The following is a 12,540-nucleotide window of genomic DNA, read 5'->3' as shown; positions in this document are numbered from 1 at the left end:
TAAATCTTTCTACTACTACTCCAAATAAGCGGCCTGGTGCTGGGGAGGGAGAGCTCAAGTGCTGGAGGGTGGGAAAGGTCACTTGGCAGGATGGATGGGGGAGGGGGAGGGAAGAGAGAAGTCTAGCTCGAATACCCAGGCTCCGTCCATTTTAGCTGTTGGAACTCTTTGTATCTCAGTTTCTCATCTGTAAAATGAGAGTAAGGGTAGTGTCTACGCAGTGCCTGGGTTTCTTAGTTTAATGGGGCTTAGCATGGCAGGGTCTGAATAGGGAGGACAGGAGGCAGAAGAGGTGTGTGGCACTGGTATGAAGCAGGGACACTGGTGGAGGTCAGGGTAGGAGGAGCCTCTTATTGACCAGCAGATCTGGCAGGGAGAGACACAAGACGATCCTTCATTTAAAAGGCTGCTGGACACTGAATGACAGAGGAGGAAAGGACCATAGGGAGCATAATGCCACCATTTAGGTGCAGGATGAAGACATTTAACACTTTCTAGGGGACTCTTTGGAGAGAGGGCTGGGAGGAGGTGGGTCTTGGTGTCTGTTGGTTGTAGCTAACACTGGAGCAAGTTGTTTGAAAGTCCTAGATGAGAAACTGCTTTGAAGAAGAAGCAGAAAATGAAATATGGGTAAGCCCCCCAGCCTAGGAAGCCAATGCTGTAATAATCATAACTTAGAAACAGCTCTTCAAGGCCCATGGTTACCCCATTAAATCATCCATATTTTACTTGGGTCTTTGGGAACTTAACACTGTGGGTTGAAAGGAAAGCAATGTTGCTTGTAAGGCTTAGCTGGCAGCTGACCAAAAACAAAACACTGGATTTGGGCTTCCTCTCTGAAATGGAAGGACAGAGGGCACTGAACGGGAATTCCAGGAGCTCCTCACTTGGGAGAGCAGGGAGGCATTCCCAGTGCCCATGACTGACTGCCCTCTCATAATGTGCGACAGGTGTAACCCCAGTGGAGTCCATTTGCTTCTAGGTCTAGTCAGTTTTCAAAGAAGACTGGGGATAGGAGACTGGGGCTGGAGTACTAGGGGACTTCTTGGTTGGTGTCACAGAGATCTGTGCTTGATTCTGTCTAGAGAGATAGCAGAAGACTGGAGGTGTCTTTGCCAGCAAGGTGAGAAGGAGACATGGGGTATGGTGGAAGAAGATGGGGTAGCCTCATCCCTTTCAGACTTCTGTGGTCCTCAGAAGGTCTGCAAGAGGAGGTTTTAGAGATCTTCAGGAAGGAACATGGAGGGATAGAGCTGTGAGATCAGCTATCAGTTTCCTGAGCTAGCTTATCAGATGCTTGATTCTGGGAAGGGTGTAGATACATGTACTGCAGGGAGGGGCAAAGAGAGAAGGAGTTGTCTCTCTCTGAAGGGAGGTCTTAGCAGTGAAGGGATGGGATAAAGAAGCTAAATACCACCCTAAGCACACCATCCGCACCTACGTTTTTGCCTGGATACATCATGGACACCTCAAATTAAAGGTGTTTAACAAGACAAATTAAACAAAACTCACCATCTTGGACTCAAATCCTCACTCAACTCCTCAACTTGCTGTATTCCCTTATGAAAATGGCATCACCATCCAGGCAGTTGTTACAGTTGAACACCTAAATACATCCTATGGTTCACCCTCTACTGATTGTTCTACTGATTGTTTTTGCCACTTGACTTTGTGAATCATCTCCTCTCTCTGTAGTCTCTATCTTAGGTCAAGTCTAAAATTTCTCCCTCTAATTTTCATCTCAACTTCAATAATGCCTCCTCCTAGTCTGTTGCCATATGGATCTTTCTAAGTATGATCATTTTACTCTTTCCTTTCTTCTCTTTTATTGGGAAGTGGTGGCATGCAAAGTAATTACTTTAGATGGAATGCCAGGGAGTATGAGGTGGTTGTTGTTTTACAAGAATGCTGCTCTGAGACAGGTTCACATGGGATGGGACCCTAGAATTTATTTTGACTACAAATGAATGAAAGTGAATGAACTTCATATGATATTTATATTCTAGAGCAGACACATCCAAAAAGACATACTCTCCCCAAATGGCTAGAACTCAGGGTCTAGGAACTCAGATTCTCAGGCACATTCCCAGTGCATTTCCATTCATTTCCATCTAATCTGTCTCCTTTCAACCATCTTCAAAGTCTTCCTGGAGAAAGTAGACTTCAGGGAGAGTTTAAATGCACTTTGGATCAAGAATTGCCTTCCATTTTTCATTCTTCCTTACTTTGACTCAGCCTGTGGAAGTGTGGCCATCCTTTTAAGATACGTGGGAAGACTTTCTGAAAGTGTCATGCATGTGACCCATCGATTCTCTCAGCTGAAGAAGACTTATGGTTGGATTTATTCCTTTGGTTAAACTACTTGTCACGGATAGTACAAGAATGAGCAAGACCAGTGGTAGCTTCAATTATGATACAATATGAAGCCCCCCTCCATCCACTGAACTTTTCCAATTAGAGTTGAACCTTGGCAGGCAAAGTGTAACTTCTCACTGAAGAACCTTCCCAGGGCAGCAGGGAAGTCGTTAACAGTTTAATAGGAACTCTTACCTGGGAACCATCAAGGGCATGCAGGCTCTGTACTTTCTCACTCTATGACCTTTGGCAAATCCCTGGGCCCAGTTGTTTAATTTATAATATGGGGCCAATGGATTGGATTAGAATGCAGATTAAAGTATGGGAACTCTTTTTTTTTTTTTTTTTTTTTTGGTACCAGGGATTGAACCCAGTGGTGCTTTATCACTGAGCCACATCCCCAAGCCCTTTTTACTATTTTATTTAGAGACAGGGTCTTGCTGAGTTGCTTAGGACCTTGCTAAGTTGCTGACTTTGAACTTGTGATCCTCCTACCTTAGCCTCTCTAGTTTTTGGGATTATAGGTGTGGGCCACCATGCCCAGCAAAGAATGGGAACTCTTGCTTCAAGTAAAGTTTTCACATAGACCCAATTGGTTGCATCAGGAGGCCTCCCCTCAAGCCAGAGACTCTGCCATGGTATCTTGAGCTCCAGGAGTACTGTGGGAAAGTTTCTGGACCAATAAGCTCTGAAGAACCCTCTGGCCTTTGGGTTCTTTGTGTTTCAAGTGGCATGGTTCCCAGTTTAAGAAAATATAGACTGAGCACCTATATTTATCTTTCCTCTCTTACAGGCCCTCTTTAGAGTGACAGTAAAGAAAAAAAACCGGTTTGTCTCATACGTGAGAAGTTTGAAGTTGACCAACTCTGGACTCCAGCCCCTAAAGAGCATTTCTGAGGCATCCTGGACCAATACCTATTTTGTGAAGATGGTACAGATTCATTGGCACCATCAGAGTCAAGATGCTAAATGGGAGGCAATGTTTATGGAGGTGATTGTGACAGATCCATTCTGTTTGTGGGCACCAGTTGGTCCCTCTAGTGCCCTGTCACCATCCTGAGCAACCTCTATTCGTCCATTTAGGACAAGTTAACTGAACATCACCTATATGCCAGGAACTGTTCTGGGCACTGGGGATATAATGTTGTATGAAGCAAAGTTCCTGCTATCCTGAGGTTTGCATTCAAATTACAGAAAATGCTACCAAGGAGAGTTAGGAGGAGAGTTTTCCAATTTCCATGGATAAAAGTTTTCTCTGGATTTGACACCTGGGCCTGGAGATTTCCCCCAACCCCCAGTGAAATCTTCAACGAAATCCTATTTCAAAGGAACTCTTTTCCAGCACCTCTCCACCTCAGAATGGCAGTGGGGAGCTGACCATTGAATCTGAAAGGGCATGGCATTGGAAGGCTTGGCTAAAATTGCCATTTCCTGGGCTCAGTCCTGTGAAGAACGTGGACATATATTCTATTCCTCAGCTGCAAACCGATCTCTAGCCCTGGCCTTACCTTAAATATTATCATGGCCTGACCTTGACCCTGGCTATACCTTGACCCATAATCTTGACTGACTTATAACCTAAGCCTTTTTGATGCCCTTAATTGTGCCATTCTTCCCCATACACATACTGATTGGCAAGGGCACTGGGTGAAAGGGTAAGGACTCAGTGCCACCTTCCCCGCCTTCAGAACAGCAGAGTTTTGTGCACAGAATTGGTTGCCTCTCAGTTGGCATGGGTTAGGGAGTATTTGGATGAAGGATATTGTTTCTGTAGGAAGGAGAGGCTGGGTAATCCATAACCCCATTCTTAACAGAAGCTGGATGGAACTTGAGGACAGTTATGATTTCATTGTTTATTCTAATGTCTGTTGAAACTTAATGGAGTTGGAAATTAATAACTGTATCTCCTATTATAGTGGAAAAGGTAGAGGGCCGTGTGGAAAGATATTCCCACTCAAAGCCTGGCAAGAAGCCCACTGCTCTGGGGACTCTTGGGGGGGGTGTGTTCTTTGCTTTGCAGCTGTGTTTTTTTCGGTTCCAAAGATATATTCTTTTATTTCTTTTTATTTTCTTCAGGAGAGGAAATATGCTGGGAAACAGGATATTGGACAAAGTTGGAAGACCAGTTAGAGAGGAAAACTCTCAAGACAGGGATTAGTTGGAGTATATTGAAACTTATAATAAGAAACCCCCAAATTTTAGTGGCTTAGCACAATAAAACGTACTCATTTAGTCAAAGTCCAATGTGACTGTACCTGGTTGAGTAGTTCTCCTGGGCAGATCTCCTCCATGGTATGACTCAAGGATCCAGGGTACTTCCAATGTGTGGCTCCATTATTTCCCAGAGGCTTAGAATCATCCAGATTCTTGTGGAGACCTCTTGTGGATTATCTATAATGGTGCTCAAAGAACAAAAGGAAAGTGTGGAAGATTATGTGGATATTTTAAGAGTCAAGCACAAAACTTGTTTTTAAGCCCACCAGTGCCACATTCCCACTTAGATGCAAGGGGGAAAATGTAGATTAGCCAAGTGCCCAGGAATAGAGAATGGGTTTGGTGACAGTCCAGCCTGTCAGTGCTGCAGAACAGCAAGTCACAGGAAATCTCCATTTGAGCATTAGCTAGGAAATGCCTGACGGATGCATTATGAAAACAGCAGTTATCGGTTTCTTTGAACCCTCAGTTAACACTCTACCAAGGACCATGGATATTTTTGTGACTTTCCATGCGACTTTTCTATTCCTTCTAAATCAGGCTTAATATGGACCTTTCCAGTGTGACTTTCTGAAAAAGAGTTAGAATGGGGAATACCATTTGGGAATACTCTAGAAACAGTTCCAACTCACTGAACTTTGGAATACAAAAAGAGAATCAAGGAGGCCATTGGGGGGCTCAGCTAACATTCTTTTAGTCTTTATGAGGAGTAAGAAATCCCCCTTCGTAGGATCCATCCCACACCAATGGGAATCTTTTATCTTTATCAGAACCTGAAATTCCACTTTGTAATCTAGATCTGCTAATTCCATGAATAATGGTTTTCTCATTTCATCAAAGAGTCTTCATATCTCTCAATAGACATGACATACAAGGCAACCATCAACCCTGGCCCCTATGATCTGACTACCCATTGTTGGATGGGGAATTAGAAGAAGTGAGGAAGATATTCCATGAGAATATTCTGTGGTACTTGAAATAAACTTCCAGGGAGACACTTTGCTAACCTGACAAGTTCTCTGATTCCCAAATGGAGCAGCAAATGCTAATGAGGGAGATTTCCTAACACAGATTTAAAATAGGCTAGTCCATTTAGAGAGGAAGTGTCCTATAATCAACTTGAGAGGCCAGGCAGGGTTGCACGACTCCAATCCCAATTAGGGAGGCTGAGACAACTCCTGCTGGGATGTCAAACTTCCAGTTCATGAATAAAATGGCCCAAAGCCATTTTCCATTTCCTTTCTCCTGGGCCAAGATTCAATCTCTGGAGAAGAAAGTGAAGAAAGGAGGATTTCCCTTGATAATGATTCCCTGGAGGAATGGAAGGATGGAAGAAGCAAAAACTCCCAACCATTCTAGGAAAATAATTAGGAAATGAGGCTGGCCTTCCCTATGTTAGTGTTCTCCATGCCTTTTCTCTTGGGCTCCTACAATTCTCCCTTCCTCTTTTCTCTGTGAATTAGTCACCTAATCTTTCTCCTCTTGCATTTCCCCATTTGTAAAATGATGATAATAATCCTGTCCCACATGGGGGTTAAGAGTCTGCAAAAATCCCACTTACCTCCTCCTTTGTGTCTCTATTATCTTTGATTTAGTCTTCTGTAATGTCTTGTGATTTGATTGTTTACCTGTTCAACATGGAGGTAGTGAACTTTTGGGGTTTTTCAGTGATGATGACATGTTTCATGCCTGGCAGCTGGTGCCATGCTGGTCTCTTGGAGTTGCTCAGTGACTGTTCAGTCAGTGGGCGAAAGCATGAATCAATAAATGAATGAATGAAAGCATGAAGAACTGTGTACTGCTGGATGTCCCTGGGAATTAGAGTACTTACCTCTGTGCCAGGTTGCTAGCACTTCTGCAAGAGATGACTGGGGAGGGTTTTCATGCATTTTAGGGAGCTTGGTCTTTCTAGGGCAGGAGTGGGCACCATTCCCCAAGAGAGAGCTGAGAGGTACCAACAGGGAGCTGGAACAGAGAGGTTTATGTCCCTGATGCCAATGTAGGAGTGAACTGTCCATGGCATAGAACTTCTCAGCTCTATGAGAAGCTATGAGCCATGAACCTTTTCTAGAAAACCCTTTCTTAGGGTTAGCCCTCACCTTCCTGTAGATAGGTTTGCCTAAGGAGAGTGTTGCCTACCTTAACCTGGGGCTCAGTTGATAGCCTCATTCACGCCTCATTAGGGGGCTGGGATTCAGCTGAGAGGCTGGATTCTAGCAAATTTTGGATCTTTACCTCAAAGAATAAGTGACAGCATCCTAAGTATGTGCATTTTTCCCTAAGCAGTTTCAAATGAGGCACAGATATGTCTATAAATACACGTTTAGTCTGTAAGATTAAATGATCAGTCACTAAATTTCATTCTCCTGTAGTAGGGTCATATATTCACTTTCTTTTTGTGGCCTCACAGTGGAAAGAATAAATATCTCTGCTCTTTGACATTGGGTTTGACCATGTAACTTTCTTTGGTCAATGGAATGTTGGCAAAGTGATGAAAGCAGAGGGTTGAAATGTGCTTGTGTGGTTAGGTTTATGCTCTTGTGCTTTTGCTATCACTGATAGATTGCCACATACTGGTTGACCATTGCATTTTCATCCCAGGAATCAAAATGACACACCTGGAGTGAAGCTACCCCACCAATCAGTAGATATGTGAGACATAAACACTGGTAGTTGCATGCCAATGAGATTTTGTGGTAGTTTGTTATGTAGCAAAAGCTGACAGATACAAGGAGAAATGAATCATTTGATTTCAGGCTTGTTGACATTGGCAGTTGGGGAGATGATTTGCAGCCTATACTAAAGTTTATTATACAAATAACCTGTGACCTAGAAATTCAGGCTTATTTTCCCCACTAGACATGTATAAAATGTTTATGGCAACTTCATTCATAATACCAGAAACTGAAAATAATCCAAATGTATTTTAGTCCATCATAGAAGGTTAAGGAGGGAATAGGAATGAGAAAATAGATGTAGGAAATTGTTGGGAATAAAAAGAGAGAGGAAAGACTTGTAACTGGAGGCAAGTAGGAGGATGACAATGAACTCTTTCTAGCTGGAAAAGATTTGGGTGCATTTTTGAGCCCAAGGAAAGAGCCAAAAGGAAGGTAGGAGTTGAAGGCTCAGGAGCAGGATGCTGATGCAGATGAATGGAGTACCCAATAGGTATCAGAGATGGGGATTTTAAGCTAGAGTTGACTTTAGAGAGAAAATGAGCAAAGGGGAAGTTTGTGGGTTTTTGGGAGAGGAAATCCAGGGAAATTCTGCCTGATGGAGATGGTGGAGAGTAGAGGATTTGACATAAGTAATAAAAAGTTGTAATAACCCTTGAGGGAAATGGGAAAGAGAGTTGTTCAAGGACAAATAAGATTGCTAAGTATTCCCAAGGGTCCAGTTGAGAGAAGAAATTGGATAAATTCTGGTACTTTCTAACAAGATCCAGAGTTTGGATATGGGAATAAAGAAGTTAAGAGATTGACTTGCTATGTGTCTGGAATTTGACTGTATAAGAAAGATCAAGGAGCTAGGGATTCTGTGGGAGAAATGCATGCTTGACTCAATATTCTTATCTTTCTTGGTGGTAGGAGATTGATGTCTTAGAATCTGATGGGTCTAGAGGATCTAAGAAGTCATTTAAAAGCAGAGTATAATTATTTTGTACATGATTTCATTTCTACAAAATTCCTAAAAATACAAATTAATCTATAACAACAAAATGTGGATCAGTGAAAGATTACAAAGGAGCATGAGGAAATTTGAGGTTATATATATGGTGATTATATTTATTGTGATTTGATTGCATGTATTTTCTTCTTTTACTTCTCTTCCTCCTCATTTTTGTTCTTCTTCTTCTCCTCTAATTATTTTTTCTCTTTGTGTTTCATTTTGGATGCTATGTCTTCATGTCATTAATCTTTTCTTCTGCAATGTTGAATCTTCTATTAATACCTTGTAGCATATTTTTCATCTCAATATTTTAGTTTTTCTATCTATAAGTTTGATTTGGGACTTTTAAATATTTTCCATGCATCTATTTAACTTTTTGAAAATATGAGTACAGTGATAATAACTGCTTTAATTAGTCTTTGCATACTTAATATCTGTATCAGTTCTGGGTCAATTTTGATGCATTGATTTTTCTCCCTGGATTTCAGACATTGTGGATTATACTTTTGTGAGTATGAGGTATTTTTGTATAATAGTAAATATTTTTAAACTTTGTTCAAGGATGCAGTTAAGTTACTTGGAAACAGTTTGGTCCTTTTGGGTTTTGTTGTTACGCTTTGTTAGCTGGTATCAGAGTAGTGCTTGTTATAGGGATAATTTTGCCCTAGCACTAAGTGAAGATCATTTTGTGTGCTCTACCTAGTAGCCTGTGAGTTGTGAAGTTTTTCAGCGTGGCTGGTAGAAAGAGGCATTATTTGGGGTCATGTATGAGGGCTGGAATCTGCAGGTCTAATCTCTTACTGTCCTCCCTCCCTCCCTCTCTCCTTCCTTTCTTTCTTTCTTTCTTTCTTTCTTTCTTTCTTTCTTTCTTTCTTTCTTTCTTTCTTTCTTTCTTTCTTTCTTTCTTTCGTTCTTTCTTTCTTTCGTTCTTTTCTTTCTTTCTTTTCCTGCCAGTGTGGGGAGATTCCTCACATTTACATACCAATTATTGTTCCTCTCCGGAGGTGGAGAGTTAATTTCAACTCAGAACAAGGCAAAAAAAAAATTCAAGCGTTTCCAACCTGTAGAAAAACTTTGTTTATCTTGAGCTCCCTGATACAAGGACCCATGTACAGAGATTCTCCCAGAAAAAAATCAAATAAGGTTTTGGGTGCAAGGGAGGGGAGGAAGCCAAGCAAGGGTGTTGTCTCTTGCATTGTCCCACAGAGGGTAGCTTTAGTCTGATCGAGTGGGGAAGTTCTGAAATAGAAGTTATGCCTCTGAGATGTTTCCAGGACAGCAAAAGAGCTGGGTTTTCTTAGCCCACACCCACTTGTCAATCATCGATTTGGGGCTATTATTTAGGAAGGAGCTAAGGGTTATAGTTAAGGGGCGTGAGATAGGGAAATTCTTTGGCATGTTTGAAACATCTGCTACCTACATGGTGCCATTACTTGGAGGAAGAGGTTGAACAAAGTTGGCAGGGTTTCTTGAAGAATTAGTGGCACTCATATCTACCAGGAATTGATGAGATCGGTCAAATGGAGACTTGACAAATTTTACTCCCTGCAGAAAATCAGAGAGAAGACTTTAGACAAAAGATTAATAAGGAAGGAGAACTTTATCCAATTTTATTGGTGACCCATAGCAAAATTTGACTCAATGTATTCTAGTCCAGTAAGAACCACAAACTCTGGTCAATGAGGTCAGTTAGTTGATCAACAATCCCGAGAAGAATATGCCTGCGTTCTACCCTAGGATTCTTCTTCTTGTGACAAACATCAATTTTGACAGCATGGCACAAAATGGAAGAACAAAAAAGAGCAAAAGAGATGAAATGGAATGGTTGCTGCAGATCAGAGTTCCACGGTTACATATGGTCTGGCCATTGTCCATTTGTATATGACGAAGATATTGGTGCCTTACCCCTGAGAGTTCAGAGTCTGGGTAAGAAAATAAGATGCACATTCAAGGACAAGTCTAACCCTGGGATTAGCAGTTTATTTGAGGCCAGACTGAGGGGTCAGGCTGTGAGCAGAGTGAGAGTCGAGTTGTAGTAGAATGAGGTTTGGGCAGTAGTCTTGCTCCTTGGGCAGGTGGGTAGTCAAAGAAGGGCAAGGGGATTGACCAAAGGCTGCTTCTTCCCCCCCCCCCCCCACATTTTTTTTTATTGGTGCATTATAGTTGTGTATAATGGTGGGATTTGCTGTTACATATTCAGACATGCACGTAACAATCTAATTTGGCCAATATCATTCCTTAGTATTTCCCCCTCCCTCACTGTCTTCCTTCCCCTGGTTCCTTTCTTCTACTCTATTGATCTCTCTTTGCTTTTCCTTAGGTCCACCCTCCACCTCCCCCCCCCCCCACACACTTTTTTTTTCTCTCTAGGAAGGAGAAAAGATATGTGAGAGAAAACATACGACCTTTGACTTTTTGAGTTTGGCTTAGTTTGACTAACACAATGCTCTCAAGTTCCATCCATTTTCTGCAAATGACATATGTTTTTTTCTTTTTTATGGCTGAATAAAACTCCATTGTGTATGTATACCATCTTTTCTTCATTCATTCGTCTGATGATGGATACCTACGCTGGTTTAACAACTTGGCTATTGTGAACTTACGCTACTGTAAACATGGGTATGTATGTATTGCTAAAATATGCTGACAATAATTCTCTAGAAGTTTCTTTCTGAAGGTTAGTTGCCACTATGGGGCTGATTCAGTGATTCAGGCCCAAATGAGCTCATTTCTGATCAGCTCTGATTCAGGGTCATGCTCTTCTTACTTTTCTAACATTTTTTTTTTTTTTTTTTTACATTAAGAGACCTCCCCCAGCTGCACCCAACCCCTTGGGGGAGTACTTTTAGGCATATTGTAAGGTTGGGGAGCAAGTGGCATGGCTTTGATAACTGAGCCCAGGGTGAAATTACAGCCTGCAATCTGTCCCTGCTGTGTGCTAAAAGCGTCATTCCACCTGCACAGGAAGGGGTTTGACAACCACCTCCTCTGACAAACCAGAACTGCCTCTTGCCATTGTATTAAGAATCAAGATGCTAGGATGCCATGGATCTCCCAGGTTGGCAGAGGTATGAGGATATTGTTAGATTTTTTTGTTTCTTTCATTGTGCTATTTAATTGCATTTCCTTTTCCTTAAAATGTTGACTGTGGGAGTAGCTATTACCTTTTATCCATCGTTTCAGTTTAGGGGGTATTGATGGTGAACTGAGTAGAGAAGTTCTTGAATTCATGGAGAAAGACAAGCAAGCAAGTAAACAGGATGGGATCAGCTGGTGATGAGTGATATGAAAAAAGCCAAACAGGCTAATGCTAATGGAGACAGCTTCTTGATATTCATACCTGGGTTAATTGAATTGAGGAGGAGACCAGATTCTGCCAACCAAACTTTACTTACTGTCTTGCCACAGTGCCCCAAAGATCATGTTGCTGCTCTACTCTTTTGGGTGGAGCATTGCCTTCCATTTGTTCCTTCGTTCATGCCACAAATATTTATTACAGGTGTAAAGTAGGCATCAAGTGCTTTGCTGGTCATTGGGGATGAAATGTTGAGTAAGAGTCAGCCTTGACTTTCATGGATTCTGTGGTCTATTATGGGAGGATAAGAACAAAAGTGCAATGAGGTGCACCTGACGGACATACCTATGCACTGTGACAGAATAATGGAGGCAATTTAGGTGAAGTGATGAGGACAGGCCCCCAAGAGGATGACATGTCAACTGAGATTGGATTTTGAGAAACCAGGTTTGTGATGAACACACACATTTCAGGCGGAAAGAAAAGCACGTAAGAAAGTCTTGCTGTTCTTGGTACCACATGAAATCTGGTGAGCCCAGAGCTTCAAGGATGAGAATTGAAGGTTTGAGAGGAAACGGGGTCCTGGGAAGATGAAAAAGGTGTCTTTTTGTTTGTTTGATTTTTGCTACTGTGTCAATCCAGGGGAGTTTTACCACTGAGCCACATCTCCAGACCTTCTATTTTATATTTTAAGACAAAGTGTCACTAAGTTGCTGAGGGCCTTGCTAAGTTGCTGAGGCTGGCTTTGAACTTGCAATCATCTTGCCTCAGTCTCCCAAGTCACTGTGATTACAGGCATGTGCTATCACACCTGGCTAAATAGATATTTTTTAAAACCAAGCTATTACTATTATTTTTATAAAATAGCTTCTTATTTGTTTTAAACTTTCCATGCAATAGAGAAAAGTATCCAAAGAGGAGCAACAATGTACCTTGATGTTTATTTTTAACTCATCCCTTTAGATGCCAGACTGACAATGGCAAGAATAGAAGTGGGAACTCATTCT

The sequence above is a fragment of the Sciurus vulgaris genome, assembly GCF_902686455.1.
Source record: "Sciurus vulgaris genome assembly, chromosome: 2".
NCBI lineage: Eukaryota > Metazoa > Chordata > Mammalia > Rodentia > Sciuridae > Sciurus > Sciurus vulgaris.
This window is presented reverse-complemented; position numbering follows the sequence as displayed.